The 15362-nt window shown below is 37.1% G+C and overlaps 1 protein-coding gene across 2 annotated transcripts in view; it reads left to right on the forward strand.

Annotated features, from left to right (window-relative positions):
• Positions 1-346: 346 nt before the first annotated feature.
• The window catches only part of LOC125231776 (protein numb), a 41223-nt gene continuing 26207 nt past the window's right edge, over positions 347-15362 (forward strand). The window contains exon 1 of one of the 2 annotated variants that reach the window (XM_048137363.1): positions 347-745. The gene's annotated coding sequence lies outside the window, so the exon portion shown is untranslated. Of the gene's footprint in view, positions 746-9668; positions 9895-15362 lie in introns of those variants that run through there. The other variant, XM_048137372.1, reaches the window with a different exon arrangement.

The raw sequence follows: 15362 nt of genomic DNA on the forward strand, positions 1-15362 counted from the left end.
TGTATCCCATAAAGGGGTAGGCAGAGCACATGAAACTACTAAAGCTTCAGGGCCACTCTTGGCAAATAAGGGGTGAAAAGAAAACGAAACAAAGAATATAATACTCACTAAGGCCTGTTAACTCTTTGAAAGATAAGACCCCTTGTAATGCGCATCAAAGAGCATTGAATTACTACGCTAGTGACAAAGAGTAGTATGCTAGTGAGTATTAATATTCTTTGCTCAAGTCCGACTTTTGGTACCGGATCGATCCAACGTCGCAGTCTGGTACACTCGTTTGTTGTAGCTTTAAAGCCTGTCACTGTCAATTTGACATTTGCTCCAAACAGCAGTCTCCGTTCTCTCACTCTTTTGAAGGCTTTTTCATTCTTTCAGTCCCTACTACAGAGATTGAAAATTAATTTTAGATCAAAGCCATTGTAGTTTATTTATGTTAATATATATAACTATTTCAAAAGTACCTAACGTAAACATATTCTGTAATAAAACGTGATTTGTGAAGGTGAAATAAAAGCAAATTTGCTGTGAAAAAACTTGTGCGACGACCGTGGGTGTCACCGAAACCTAGATTACCTCTCTCTTGTTTTACCTGGGTCGATGTTCAGAGATAAGAACTTTTAATTTAAACTGACCGTATAAAACTTGAGCTACAGAAGTTCTTAAAAGTGAACTAATCAAGAAAGCTTATATAATGCGCCAGTTATAATATATCTACATAGCAACGCTCTTCTACATTTTATGATAGGTAAGTACATATCGTATCTATTTCTTTGAAAATACTATTATTACAAACCAGAGGTAAGCCGTTAACAACCTTGATTCTTCAGTTTTATCGATAGCAACAACTGTTTTGTTATTGTTACATAGTTTTCTTATTGGAATCTGTTTGATGAATGAATATTCAGTTCTAAATATTATCTTAAATACTGTGCTGTAATTCATCAATATGGAAAAAATGAACAGAATCTTTATCACCAAATAAAATATAACTAAGTCCTCCACCGTATCTCCAGTGTGTGTCTGTGTGTGTGTTCACGATAAAGTCAAATACTACTAGACAAATTTTCAAGCAAGTACAGTATTTCTGGAGAAAAGTTTAGGTATATAATTTGTTATAAGGTGTTGTATTATATTTCATTAAAATATGATATTATTATGTCCTATTGTTACACACTGACACTGTAGACATATAATAAGTCAATTTTGTAAATAATAATTTTTCTAATGTATTTAACACCTTGGCAATACCTAATCAAGATTTCAACACCCACCATACATTACTAACTCGCTTAGTTTTTTGCCATCCTAGATTAAAAAAAATTGTTCAGTTACAGGTAGTTACTAGGCATTACTAGGTAATGAGTAGGCATTTCATTTCATAACCTGGAAAAGTGAATAATAATAATCAATTTGCCACTGGAGGCATTATTGGTTTATAAGTCTTTTTTTTTTTTTAATCTTTATTTGGGTAAAAGGCCTTTATCGCTTAGCGATGATGTCGGCCTCATTGTAATTACATAGTGTGATAAATTTCTACAATTAAACAGTTTTATAATCAGATAATATAACTTAATAGCTTGCTTAGTTGTGGGTTGAGATAGCAAACTATTACAAATGCCCACGTCAATTAGGTTGATTTTGGTTTGCTTAACAAATGCCCTGCGGTCGGCCCCGATCCGGGCACACTCCACCAGTGCGTGGTAGGTATCTTCTCTTACCCCACAGCTTCTTGTGTTGGTTGAAGGCATTCTTGGTTTAAAAATATTGTGAATGCAATATTATCTAAATATTCTGATATGTAAATGTCAGAACATTAATTGTTTGTTTACAGTGTGGTTCCTACTAGAATGTTTATTAAAACAGTAAAATTTCCTACAATCTGGTCAGATCATGGCCCATTCTCGCGAAAATGCCCAAAAGCATAAATTTGCCTGATTTTCCAGTCCTGTTTTTCTATAGTATGTACAAGGCTGTGTTAGACAGTTTCAAACCATCTTTGTAACATATAATCCTCATTGTCACTTGGGTGCCTGGAATCTAGATATTTCCATAGCTGGGCACCGTTAATCAAATAGGTAACTTCGATAATCGCTAATCCGTTAATATAAAAGTTAACTTCATTAATCGTTAAAGCGATACATTTCAACAAATTTAACGGAAGTTAAAGTTAATCGATAATCTGTTAATCATGATAAAAAAATAATTTTACTATAGCTAGTTGCAACAGTTATCAACTACTATTTAGTATTTGCGTAAGTTTATATGTTATTGTAAAAGCCCGAAGTTCGCCAAAATCTCTTAAAAAATCCCAGCTGCCAATTGGTAAAAGCGAAATGTTAATATGTAAATATTGTCCTCTTTAGACTTATACCGATGTTGGTTCGGTAAATCCTTGGTTTTACTTTGGTGACCTGTAGATATTGGGTCATTCATGCGGTCGTAGTCATGGTGCGTGGGTTCCTCGGATTGAGACACCTCTAATCGAAGTTGTGATCTACGGTAACTTAGTAGATAGCGCGGCCCGCCGAACTTTGGTTTGATGCATCGGTTGCGCGATTTGTGTCATGCCTGATTATTTGCATTCTATTTCCCAGTTAGTGATGGGTGCAGTAGGACTAATAAACTTTAGCAGGTCTCGAACAAGTGATCCAAAGTCACACACAGGTCGAACGCGATTAATTAACATTATTTTTACCTTTTTTCCCAACGTTTCGGCCAGGTTGCACTGGCCGTGGTCGCGGAAGACTGACGTCCCAGCAAAGTGTCACCGGAGATGTAAACAACACAAAACTACCCGATATTAATTTATATAAATGTTCGGGGTAGACAAATAAATATAATCTACCCGCTTTTAGTTATTGTTTATTTCCCACCGCACGACACACAGCACTCACAACATCCGCGCACTGGTCCGAAGATAGATCTTTTGGTTTGAACATTTGAATCACTGGTCCCCATGTTGGCGATAATCTATACCCGTCTTCCCTGTTAAAGTTTTTAGGATATTTTTTAATTTCGATCGCCTCCCTCACAATCCGGGGATAATAGTGTCGCTCGGTGGAAAGAACTTTGGGTTTGTGTAGCTCAATCCAGTGATTCATTTCCGCAGTAAGCAAGTGCTCGGCGATTGCAGATTTGTGTATATGGCGATTTTTAACTGCCGCTATGTGTTCCTTCACCCTCTCTTGAACGCTGCGCTTTGTTTGGCCAATATACGCACTTCCACAACTGCAATCTATCTTGTAGACACCCGGACTTTGGTTTGGTGGCTAAAAGCGGGTAGATTATATTTATTTGTCTACCCCGAACATTTATATAAATTAATATCGGGTAGTTTTGTGTTGTTTACATCTCCGGTGACACTTTGCTGGGACGTCAGTCTTCCGCGACCACGGCCAGTGCAACCTGGCCGAAACGTTGGGAAAAAAGGTAAAAATAATGTTAATTAATCGCGTTCGACCTGTGTGTGACTTTAAATAAGTGATCCAAAGGCACCAATTGGTCTGTACCTCTAGACTGTGAAATTTACAGGAAAATCCTAGGTTTCGCCGTACTCCGGGCTTTTGCAGTAGCGGGCAGAGCAAGTTTTACTCGACGCGTGCGGAACTGGATTAACGATTAACGGACTCGAAGAAATTTAACGAAAGTTAACGAATCCGTTAACATTTTTTAAAGTTTTAAAAAGTTAATCCGTTAATCAAAATGTTAACTTCGTTAATTAACGATTAACGGATTAACGAGTTAATGCCCAGCTATGGATATTTCTTAATACCTTATCCTTCCCATGGTTTTTAAACTTGGACACTTGTATTTCCAGCCAGCAGTGTAAGATCCTACACTTGAGTGTGGCCTATGTTTTTGGGCATCACTGTTTGTTCTGTACCACTTCATGTAAAATTCATTTAAAAAGAACAAAGTGGTCAGACTTGCACATATGTAATGTCAAACACGACAATCGCACACTTTCAGAGACAATACGACAACTGTCCTAATTCATACCTTTAATGGGGGATTACCTATAAGTTACTTTAAGATAAGGTACTTAGATAAATGAGTATTCAAATATAAAATGTCTAAGCCTCTGCACTGCACCACTGACAAATGTTTACTTGTTTTTGTGAGGTTTGCTCCAACTGTTCTATTCTTTTAAGTAAAGGTAGGTATTAAAAAAAAAAATCTTATGAACAACAGTACAATATTTTGATTATCACCACATACACATTGTGTAATATTAGAATACCTTTTTTTTTGTTTAGGGGGGGAAAATGCGTTCCGCATACCACTAGGGTGCGAGGGGGGACCCTAGTGGTTATGTGGGACTCCCGTATTGGCAAATGAGGCCACGGTATACCCACTAAAAACCCCCCCCACATGCCACCTCGCCGCTTTGTTGGCGGGGTTACCGGAACACTTGCGCTCACAACGGCGACCCCGCCGGCGGCAGCCGGCCACGTGCAGCTTCTCCGCGGATGCCCAAAGGCCCTCCACAGTGAGTGCGCCGGATGACAGGGCGCACCTTCCTCCTCGGCCGCTTATAGGTACAGTGACGGACCCCCTCGAGTCCGCCACAAAGAGGCCATGGGCGCCAGAATGTTCCGGCGCCCAGCGGTGGAAATGGTCTTTGGTTCCACCGCTAACCAAGTCGGCCGCAAAGCATAGGGAGAACGGCGCACCGTAATACCGGCACTCCTCTTCCCTTGCGGCCCAACCAATGCCGCTACAGCGGAGCGGCCCCGCCAAGGTCGCAGGGGGTAGGGAGAGTGGCGCACCGTTATACCATCACGCCTCTCCCCCTGCGATCCCACCTCGGCTACCGTGGGAGGGCACAGAGCGGCATCCCATACTGTCGGATCTTCCCTCCCACCGCAGTCCTCCCAGCCAGAGGCGTCTTAAGTGGGCTTTACAAGCCCACTTAGAGCGACCACCTCGGGCCAGCCAGCTCCCCAAACCGGCCGGCCCTGGGTACCTCTTAGCTTCACCGTGGGTGACCAGTCCACGGTTACTAAGCCCCCCCACCACGGCAAGGTGGGCACCCTAGGGGGGGAATATTAGAATACCTAGATACCTACCTTAACTATAGATCTCCTTGCGTTATCCCGGCATTTTTGCCACAGCTCAGGTGAGTCAGAAGTCCGCTTTGACAACTAATCCCAAGAGTTGGCGTGACCACTAAGCTTTTGCGAAAGCAACTGCCATCTTGACCTTATAACCCAAATTACGCCTTGTTGAGATTACTCTGGTTTTTATTATTACCAATAATTTTCTTTCACCAAAAAGCGACTGGAAAATCTGAAATGACATGTATGAGGCATATACTCGTACAATATAAATACATACATACAATCACGACTGTATCTCATAAAAGGGTGGGCAGAACACATGACACACTCAAGTTTGACGCACATACCCTTCGAACATACCTTTTGAAAAATATTTTCTAAATGCATTTACTACTGTTATCCAAAGGAGTCGCCCAACGGAAACTGCAACATGGCCGGGCAAGGGACACGCAACCAGGCTAATAAAATTAAAAACAATTAACCAACATTTTATTTTATTCGAAATTCATTCGATTACACAATTCTCCATCTTGACCTCGTGATAGGTCTTATTCATTTCTCTATGAGACTGCGTTTGGTAAGCTGCAGCATCAGTAGTTTAAGACTTAAAGTCAGTTTGTTAGGAGTTATATTGTTTTGGCCCGGAGGCTGTCGTAAAAGTTAAACGGTTGCAAGCAACGGAAACGATGCGCATCGTCGGCGGCGACTCGGCGAGAGCCGAAGGCTGCGTTGATACAATTCGTTACGTATTCATAATAATTCTGCAGTCTGTCCACAAAAGCGTCGCGAAAAACGTTGATAATTACTTGTGCAAATCTGCCATTGTCAGAGCCATTTGTTAGGAGTTTAATACAAGAACTGAATGTAATTAGGAACTTTTCTTTCTTCTACGCTCAACGAAGTTGTCGCATTCCAGTCCCATCGAGCAGGAAATTAATATAAACCTTGGGCTGCATATAAGAAAAAGCAAACTTCAGATGATACAAATAAAAAAAGAAACAAACTTTACTATCTAATTCCTAGGGTGCCAAACGCATAAGCCCAAATTTTGTAGATTATAGCTCGTGCAATAATAATGACTATAATGGACCGCCCTATTTGAGTTACTGAGATCAAATTACGGGCAAAGGTTCCGCTTTGCAGGAAATGATCACTCGCTGGTTCCCATTTCCGCACTTCCGGCCTATTTCACCCCGTGCCGTCTTTGTGCAATTAAAAATAGACTTTATTAATTTTTTTTATGGATTTCAATCTGGAAGCCCTGTTATCGAAAAGCTTATCTATAGATAAAGGATGCTAGATAAAGTTTCCCTTAACTTGAAATTTTTATTATACTTAATATTTATAACGAAATCGCCATACTCACCATAGGTACTAACTACGCAGATAAAGTTTATTAGTGATTGGCGCCTCGCAAACGAGCTGCTTCCCGCGTGCAATCAACCTATTGACACAAATATTCTGCTTCGCTCGTTACAATACGAATCCCTCAATTGAAGAGTTGAATCACTGTCAACAGTAATTATCCACTTGGCCTTGTTCAAGGAAAGAATGCATTAATGTTCTATTGGTATATGAAACAACACCGGTAGTAACTGGTGGTCAGTCACATTGTCTGCATTGTCACAAGGTACGGTGGTTAGGTTAAAATATATTTTTTTAAGGATAAAGTGTTTGACTTAGCTCTACGATAAAACACTAGTATGTACCTGTTAAGAAAGGTTTCCATTCGAATCTCTGCGGAGTTCCGTTCTAGTACTTATTTAGCAGGTCCTCTTCCACATTTCATGAAATATACATGCAATTTAAACAAAATACAAATACTTATTGCTACATCATGTACAACTATGGACACGATTCTTCATGAATCGTATGGTCCGAACAGAACAGATACAGCATTGGGACTAATCTATATAGATTTCAGGAAATAGAACAACAAACCCCAGCCATTGTATCGTTCCTAAATTTGATCGCAATTATCTTGTCCCAGACAGAACGAGTTGAATTTTGTGGACTTGCGGATAAACTTGAGTGAGTAGTTCTTGTTGCTCAGATAAATAATAATATTGGTTCTATTAAAGTCTTAATCATGAAATGATTTTCAAGCATTATCAAACGTGATTGGTTAATCATGTTTTATATGTTCACACAACATCAGACTTACAGATTCCGATATAGTACCTATAATAAGTTTTTTGCAAAAATTTAATTTTTGTCACAAGCTTTCATTGCCGACTGTACCTTTCTTTCAACAGTCATCTACTGCTCCCCGAGACGTTTCTAAAAACCCCTTACTCGATGGGGATACGACGTTTCATAACAGAGTTCCTATGACCACCTTTCCGCTCATCATCAGATCAGCTCCATGATACCATAATATTGCATTGTCACGTGATTTACATATGTGTGCAAAATTTCAGCAATTGGAAACCGGGAAGTGGGTCAAAATTAGCTTCTAAGTACGTTTTGACGCACACTATACATACTAACAAGGCAAGTTTAACAGCTTAATAATTATGAATGTAAAACTAAAAGTAATGAAGTAGTGTTCTTGTATTAATCATAAAGTAATATTTTGCATAATTTTTATATACTATGCGATATGATATTCATTAATCACTTGCACTTGTCCTCGCTTGTGTTGAAATCGCATATCACTTCTCCCTTCATCATTCCGAATTAAATAGGGCTTTTCTGGCTTTTGGCCAGTAACATGTAATCTCGTACGAGTCGTACGTATGCAAATATCAAGACAATTTTATGACTAATTCTATAAACGTTAGTTATGACGTCGAAAACAGTGCTATTAAATTTACTGTGGTGGTCTCGCCATAACAGAACAGAAAAACGTGTTTATATGTTCCTTAATTCCTTAGATTAACGATTTTGTGTTAAGAGGAGAGCTACTACTCGTCCTTGAGTTGGTCAATGACGACAAGTTTTCGATGGTGAGATATAGCGAAGCTAACTGAAAAAAAAAAACTGAAATATGCTTTGAATCTATCCCAAAAAGGTATACTAAGAGTAGTCGGTGAAGTGGCTGTGCTGAAATTTATACTGGCGCGTACCTGCATACATACCGCACAGAAATATACCTAAACATGCGCTTGTGTTACCGTCTAACTCGTAAATATTTTAGTGTCGGCGATAACCCAACGCATTTGAATACCTCCCACTGACGGATTAGTACGAAACAAATGCTTTTAATCTGAAGAACAATACAGAAAGTGGGTTGTGTCTTCCTACCTGCTCACGTTTTCGACGTCAACGGATGAAATGTATGTGAACGTGGGACGTTAGAAGAATGAGATTCATTAATTTAGATAATTAGCTGTTTACCCACTTGCACATATTCTATTTCTATCTATTATGCAACGGCTCAAATATATTTTCTATGCGCTTCCATTGCATAAATTGGCTAACAAATAACAATGTTATGTAGACTAAAGGGTCTTCATATACTTAACGCTTTAATTATTCAGTGTATGTTTATTTTCACAACGAGTTTCAAAATATTACCTTCTACGCCAATGATGAAGCCAGTTTCAGATAGCGTAGAAGTCTAAAAAGTAAACAGAAAACTGAAAAAACACATTTTCTCTTAACATATTCGTATGTACGTCGGTTGGAAACATGTACATACATAAGACTTATATTGACCGGGATATAGACCGTGATTACCTTTTTGATTTTGGTCTATATCCCGGTCAATATAAGTCTAATGAAAATAACCGTGAATCATTCAAAACTCTTATGTACATACATACATACAATCACGCCTGTGTCCCATGAAGGGGTAGGCAGAGCACATGAAACTACTCAGGTTTCAGTGCCACAAGTGCAACATGTACATAGCCGATAATAGGGATATCCCCTAAAATAGGGCGTCAGCTTATCCAACTAAAGCAATTTGACTTCACACGTCACAGAAGGCCTACAAGTAGGTAAGTACCTACCTCCCTATAAGAAATGCAATCAACACAGCTGGGCAATGATAAACTTATAAGAACAGCTTGGAAATATCTTTCAGAGTTTATAATATCATTGTTATACTGTTTCCTAATGCACAGCGTGATTCATGGTCGACCTTTTGATCGTGATGAATATGGCTTGTGGCGCAACGTTATTTTTAAATAAAATAGGTGCGAACGCAACGTTGCTTAGTGTATGGTGAATGTGTGTAAAATGAATGTAAAAAAATAGGTAGGTATTTATTACTGGATTTTATGATGCTTGACCACATAACTATCTCTGGTCTACATAGACTGAGTGTCGTGCTACCACAATTTTTAAAGTAACTAGACAGGGAACTGATTAAGTGTTTCATTGATTTCTTGCATATTTATTGGAAAAATGTACTAACTCTTCAAAAAGGAACTTAAATACATTAGGATATTAATTCCGATATTTCGGGGAAAAGCTAAACATTTCAAATTAAAGATTTTTTTGCCATGGAGTCTGCGTAACCTTCGTTAATCGTTAGGTGTCGAAAGAACAAAACATATTGAGCCAACCTGGTAGATGTGAACTAGAGTGTGTAGGCAATTCACGTGTTGAGCGCCTGAAATAGTCAGTGCTGTGGAGTAATTAGTAGCGTATGGATGTTAGGATCGTCACCGCACTTGGCAACAGTTGAGATTTCTAGTGCTTCTAGGTAATAAATACTTGTAGTGTTGTTTCTAGTGGCTAGTGACTAAGTGTTTCGGATGGCTAGTGGTTTTTGTGTACAAATCTGTCCTTTACGTGCAAGTTCGGCAGTTCGTGTAAGTGTTGGAGATTTTATCGCTGCGAAGGATCGCGTGTTTGAGTGACCCCGAGTTTACTCATCTTGAGTGTAAGTAGTTTTGAATGAAAGTTTTAGATTTTTTAGTTGGATGGAGGGCAAATATCTATAATCTTTGCAGCAATGAATTTCAATATGTAATTAAATAGTACAAATTTTTAATTAAAATATTTAGTTGCACTATATTGTGAGTGAGTATTATATTCTTTGCACTATGCCTCTGATTTGATTAGGTTAGATTATTTTTGATAGTCTGTGTTGTGCTCGTGTTGGTACGGTAAACATTTTTTTTCACTCGGTGGCAAAACTTGTTTAACCTTCGTCCCTCGAAACCCCCACAATACTCATCAAGATTAAATTTTTCATATAGTATTTTTTCCCTTAGTCGGGTTGTGATGGATGTGACTTCTAGCACAGCTTCTATTAGTTATTTATTTATTGGATCGTACGGCGATGTATACAAATAGACAAAATAATAGTTATTTGTTATACAAGGGGGCAAAGTTGTATTTTAACGCCGAGTGTGGAATTGAAAAACGAGCAAGTGAAAGGATTCTATAGTTGAACCACGAGCGAAGCGAGTGGTTCGAGAATAGAATCCTGAACTTGCGAGTTTTTTAACACACGAGAAGTAAAATACATTTGCACCCGAGTGTAACACAAAACTTTTCCCCTCACTATAGCGAGGAAACTACAACGCAAAAAATGCGTTTATCACTGCTTCCAGTAGTTCCACAGGTGGTAAATCATCTTTATTACTATATTCACCTACTTTTATCAATTTTAAAGCAGTTAATTTGACTTTATTCAAGGTCAAATTACTTTACCCACTAGTGGATAAAATGCGTTTTTACCCGCCGGTATTAAAGGACAAAACACGTGTTTCCGAGCTAGTGAGGGGAAAAAGATATTCTATTTATTAAATGTCTTTTCTAGTTATTATTTATCTTCTAAAATTAAATCTAATGATGATCAATGATGGGCAAATTATATTTTAACTTTGAGCCACATCTATCAATTAATACTTACCTATTGATGAGATATCCCACAACATACCTAGTTAAAAATGCAAATTGTATAAAAAATGTCCGTTCTTGTTTAGGAAAACGTTGTTCAATTTGATTAAATTGGAGGCCACATGGTGCTGTCGCCTATGCTCATTATCAATTCAACAAACGATAGGTTATACTCGTAAGTATATGTAAATCGCACGAACTCCAGCTTACGGGCCCATTTACACAGTGCGAGAACGCACATGCAAGTTTCATTACATTGCGGTGTTTGATTGGTGTGCTGAATTGTATGCAACCTCAATAGTCCGCAGTGTAACTAAAATCGCGTGTGAGTTCGCACCCGCATGCGCTGCGCCTAGTCGAAATGAGCCTTGCCTCGGGCTCATCGAAATTCAGCGGATGCCCGACGTTGCCCTTTTGACTTTCTGAGCCTATACAAAATTCGCTGAAGACGCGTTTCCTTCTCGAGATATCGCTCTTATTCTATTCAGATTTCTAAGTCCTATTGTATTGTTATCTGTTTAGGAATCTGTAGGTGCATAACTTGTACTATTTATGCCTTACTTTATTATCTCTTATATAAGTCTCTGTTACAAGCTATTAATATTAATGCAAATGAGTGAAAGATCAAATTAATCTTATACATACATAAACATCTAATTGGAATGGAGTCATATAATATGGCGATTATGGGGTTACAGAAAAAGTCATTGGTTATAGGGAACGCATTTAATTATCCTAAGTTTTACAAATAAACATGGATAATGTATAAATTTTCATTTGCAATACTTTGTTGTACAAGTATGTATTTGTAAATAGTTTTGCTGACTATAAATGCCGAATGAGATCATTTACGTACCTACTTACAATTTTTCAGTAACACGAGTTCTTATAAATTATATTATAACATATTTAGTATTTACATGTATGTTCATTTAGGTAAATTTATATAGAGCATAAGTACCTACAATAATTGCAGTAAACGTATTTGTGTCCAAAAATTCTGCCTAATTTAGTAGGAGGTAAAGAAATAAGAAATAACACCTGCAAAATATTAATTAAACATATAAAGTTGGTCTGCGCCGAAAAGACTTATAAATAAAGATATAACGCATTATTAATTATTTATATTACCATATCACTCATCGAAATGTTCATATGATCATATGCTTCTCTGTGATGTCCTATTTTATGCAGTGTGCAATATTTTTAACAAGAAAACCCCTCTTAGTAGGTTACTACAAAGGCTTCTCTAGTTACTGTGTCGTGTGCTTTAAGATATCCATTCAACCGTCCAACCCGATCATTACTCGGGAAATAAACAGTTATGTAGGTACTAAAATTTAAATAATAAAATGAATAACTAGATCAATCGATTCCAATTTTAGTATTTAGAAGTTCTCTGATGACAACACGAACTGAATAAAAAAGTACAAAGGTAAATAAGGAACACCGCCAATATTTCCTGCTAATGAACCTTGTTACATTACAACAACACAGATTAAAACAGGTAAAGTTTATTACAAAGCTTGTAAACAGATACAAGTATATGAACTGCTGATGTAGGCACATAACATAACATTTAAGTAGATCTATAGTTACTCAAGCGTGAACAGCATCTCACACATAGTGTAGTTTAAGACAATAATCATTACAATTTGAATTCATATCATGTCTTGCTCGATAGAAGTTTTGCTTGGCTTTGGTTTATTTTATTAATTACCACATGGTTGTTTTTGTGTTCACACGCATATTTTCGGGCAGTGTCTGTGACAGTTTATTAGCCAGTGAACAAGATAGACACCATTTTTTAATACGCACACATTACAAATAATATCCTTATGCTGGGTATTTAGGGGAGGTCCGCCATGAAACGGACATTTAATTTTGAAGCATGATTACATACTGTACTTATAAACTTAGGAACTTGTTAACCATCCTTATACATTTCGGATATACTATAGTATAATTATTAATACACCATATTTTTAATGAAACTTCATTTTAGTGAGAAAAATCTACACCTACAAATGTGTTAAGACCCACTGTCCGATTCAATGCTACATGCGTTATGAAACGGACATAAATGAGATAAAGAGAGAAATGGACAAGGAACCAATGCCTTACTTTGAGGCACATAAATACTCAATGCTTCCCAAAGTTACTGCTTTTACATAATGATGATTATTTTAATAAGGCAATTACTTTGGTAGAACCCAAACCGAGGTCATATAATTAACAACTACAAAAACTCCACAGCAGACTCTACTGTAGCTTTTTCTGGAAGAAACCTCTTCTTTGGCGGCATCTGATAGTGATGAAAATAAATAAAACCAGTTTTAAAAAACTACAGTAACTATAATATGCAGGAATAATGAATCGGACATTGACTGGTACATTATTGTACGTACGTTTCAATGCGATGGTACCTATCCGATTCATTGCGCATCTAAGCTATAAACAAATTACCCAAATCCATATAATTAAGTATTGATAAGATTATATCACTAAACTAAACTCGCGCGGTTCTACAATGTGCGAAATAGTGAACTAAAGACTGTATCGTTAAGTATGAAGACAACTTTGAGTAGCCGTATTTATTTGCTATTAGATTTTTTTCTTATAACAAGACATGGGCTTAATAAGGCACACAATAAGGTACACATTTTGTCCTAGAAGCTCGACGTAAAGCATATGGTTTAGACAGTATTGACTTAATCCTCCCGAGTACCAATTACGATTCCGGACAAATGCTACTAGAAAATTCACAAAGTGCGTAAAAGTCGATACGATTGCGAAAAAAAATTGTACGGTGCGAACCTCAACGACACATGATCCACAAAGCAGAATATCTGGACATAGTCTAGCCACTGTTATTTAAAAAAAATAAAGTTCAGGATCTGTGTATGGCGGCCATTTAGAGAATGTGGCATGGTGCTTACTCTAACTCCGACTTGGATGTCGAATTTGACTATCATACACTGTTTATATTGATCTGGTTTAGGCACTGTTCAAACACCATGAATGTCAATTAGACTTTGGCCTATGGCTAATTTTTTTATCTGTTTCTCTCATCCTGCTCGCATCAAAAATTTACGGCAATCCGGAACGTTGCTCAAAATTGCGTTTTATTAATTTATATAAATTCACCGCATTTATTCTACAAGTACCCAATTGGAAAACCATGAAGAGGACTCTTAAAGAATATATTTTGGCAGCATATTAACCTTTGTTTGTTGAAATCGTACAAAGAGTCATTGAAATATTCTCAAATTAAGCCAGATAGGGGTTGTCCGAACTTTATTTGCTAGACCTTAATGAAAGTACCATAAAGTCCCTAAAATAAAAAAAAATATCAGACCTTCTTATATCAAATAGTTCTTACCAATACCTTCAGATCATACTCTCGGAACATAATAATACAAAATTATGCACATGTCAACATTTAGACGAGGTTTGTTTTGTCCTTATACTTAACGATACAGTCCTTAAGTAATGACCGCCGGGATCTGACATTATTGTGGGCTTCAGCGTTGCTAATAACCATAAGACATGAACATGTTCTCTTCGATTTTTTAAAGATATCGATAGCGTCCGTTTCATGGCGGATTCCCCCTACACCACACACATATAAATTGATCGATATCATATTGTCTGGGTCGACAATTATTATCACCACACTAACCTTATATCGCTTAGTAAAATAACAGTCATTCACGGTACTTGTCTCTTACGATCTGCGCAACAATATCTCTTGGCAGTACGGTTGCGCTAGCAGTCTTGGTGATCGCGGTCTTGGCGCTGCGGCCCGCACGGAAAAAAAATATTTTAACAATACTACCAGAACGTTTAGTAAAATAGATTTATCGTAACTGATACTACAATCTCGTAATAAAAACAACTGTATTGTTACGTTTACTATATTTTGAATTCAATAGAACTAAGCAAACATTAATATGCACTAAACAGTTCTGTTTGAACTACATATACGAGAACTCTAGTTTTATTTACAACTAATAGAATAAAGGTTACGATAATTCTATTAACAAAAAGCTTCTTGTAATGCCAAAAAAATAAAAATTATCTTTACAATCTTAATCTTAGCGGTTACTATCACAGTATACTTCCTGTAACTTTTTTATACGTTGCCATTACTTTGTAGTTCTCGTAAAGAAATAAAAAGAATATTCTTGTAATGTAAACTCAACGAAGAGTTATATTTAAAAATATTAAGTTTGTATAAATATGTACGCATCGCTGTCAACTCTATTATTTGTATCGTAGCGAATGCCATCGCTGTATAGTTGATATGACTGTTTTATAAGTTGGTATTACTTTGCAGCTCTTGTAAATAATGACAATAATATTCTCGTAATGTATACTGGTGAACAAATAGTTCTGTTGAAAAAGTATTTAGTTAGTATAAATATGTGTTTCGTTTTTGTAACGAAACGCCATGTTTAAGTACCATTGTATATCTTAGTGAATGCTATAGCAGTATAGTTG

The sequence above is a fragment of the Leguminivora glycinivorella genome, chromosome 1 (genome assembly GCF_023078275.1).
Source record: "Leguminivora glycinivorella isolate SPB_JAAS2020 chromosome 1, LegGlyc_1.1, whole genome shotgun sequence".
NCBI classification, from domain to species: Eukaryota; Metazoa; Arthropoda; class Insecta; order Lepidoptera; family Tortricidae; genus Leguminivora; species Leguminivora glycinivorella.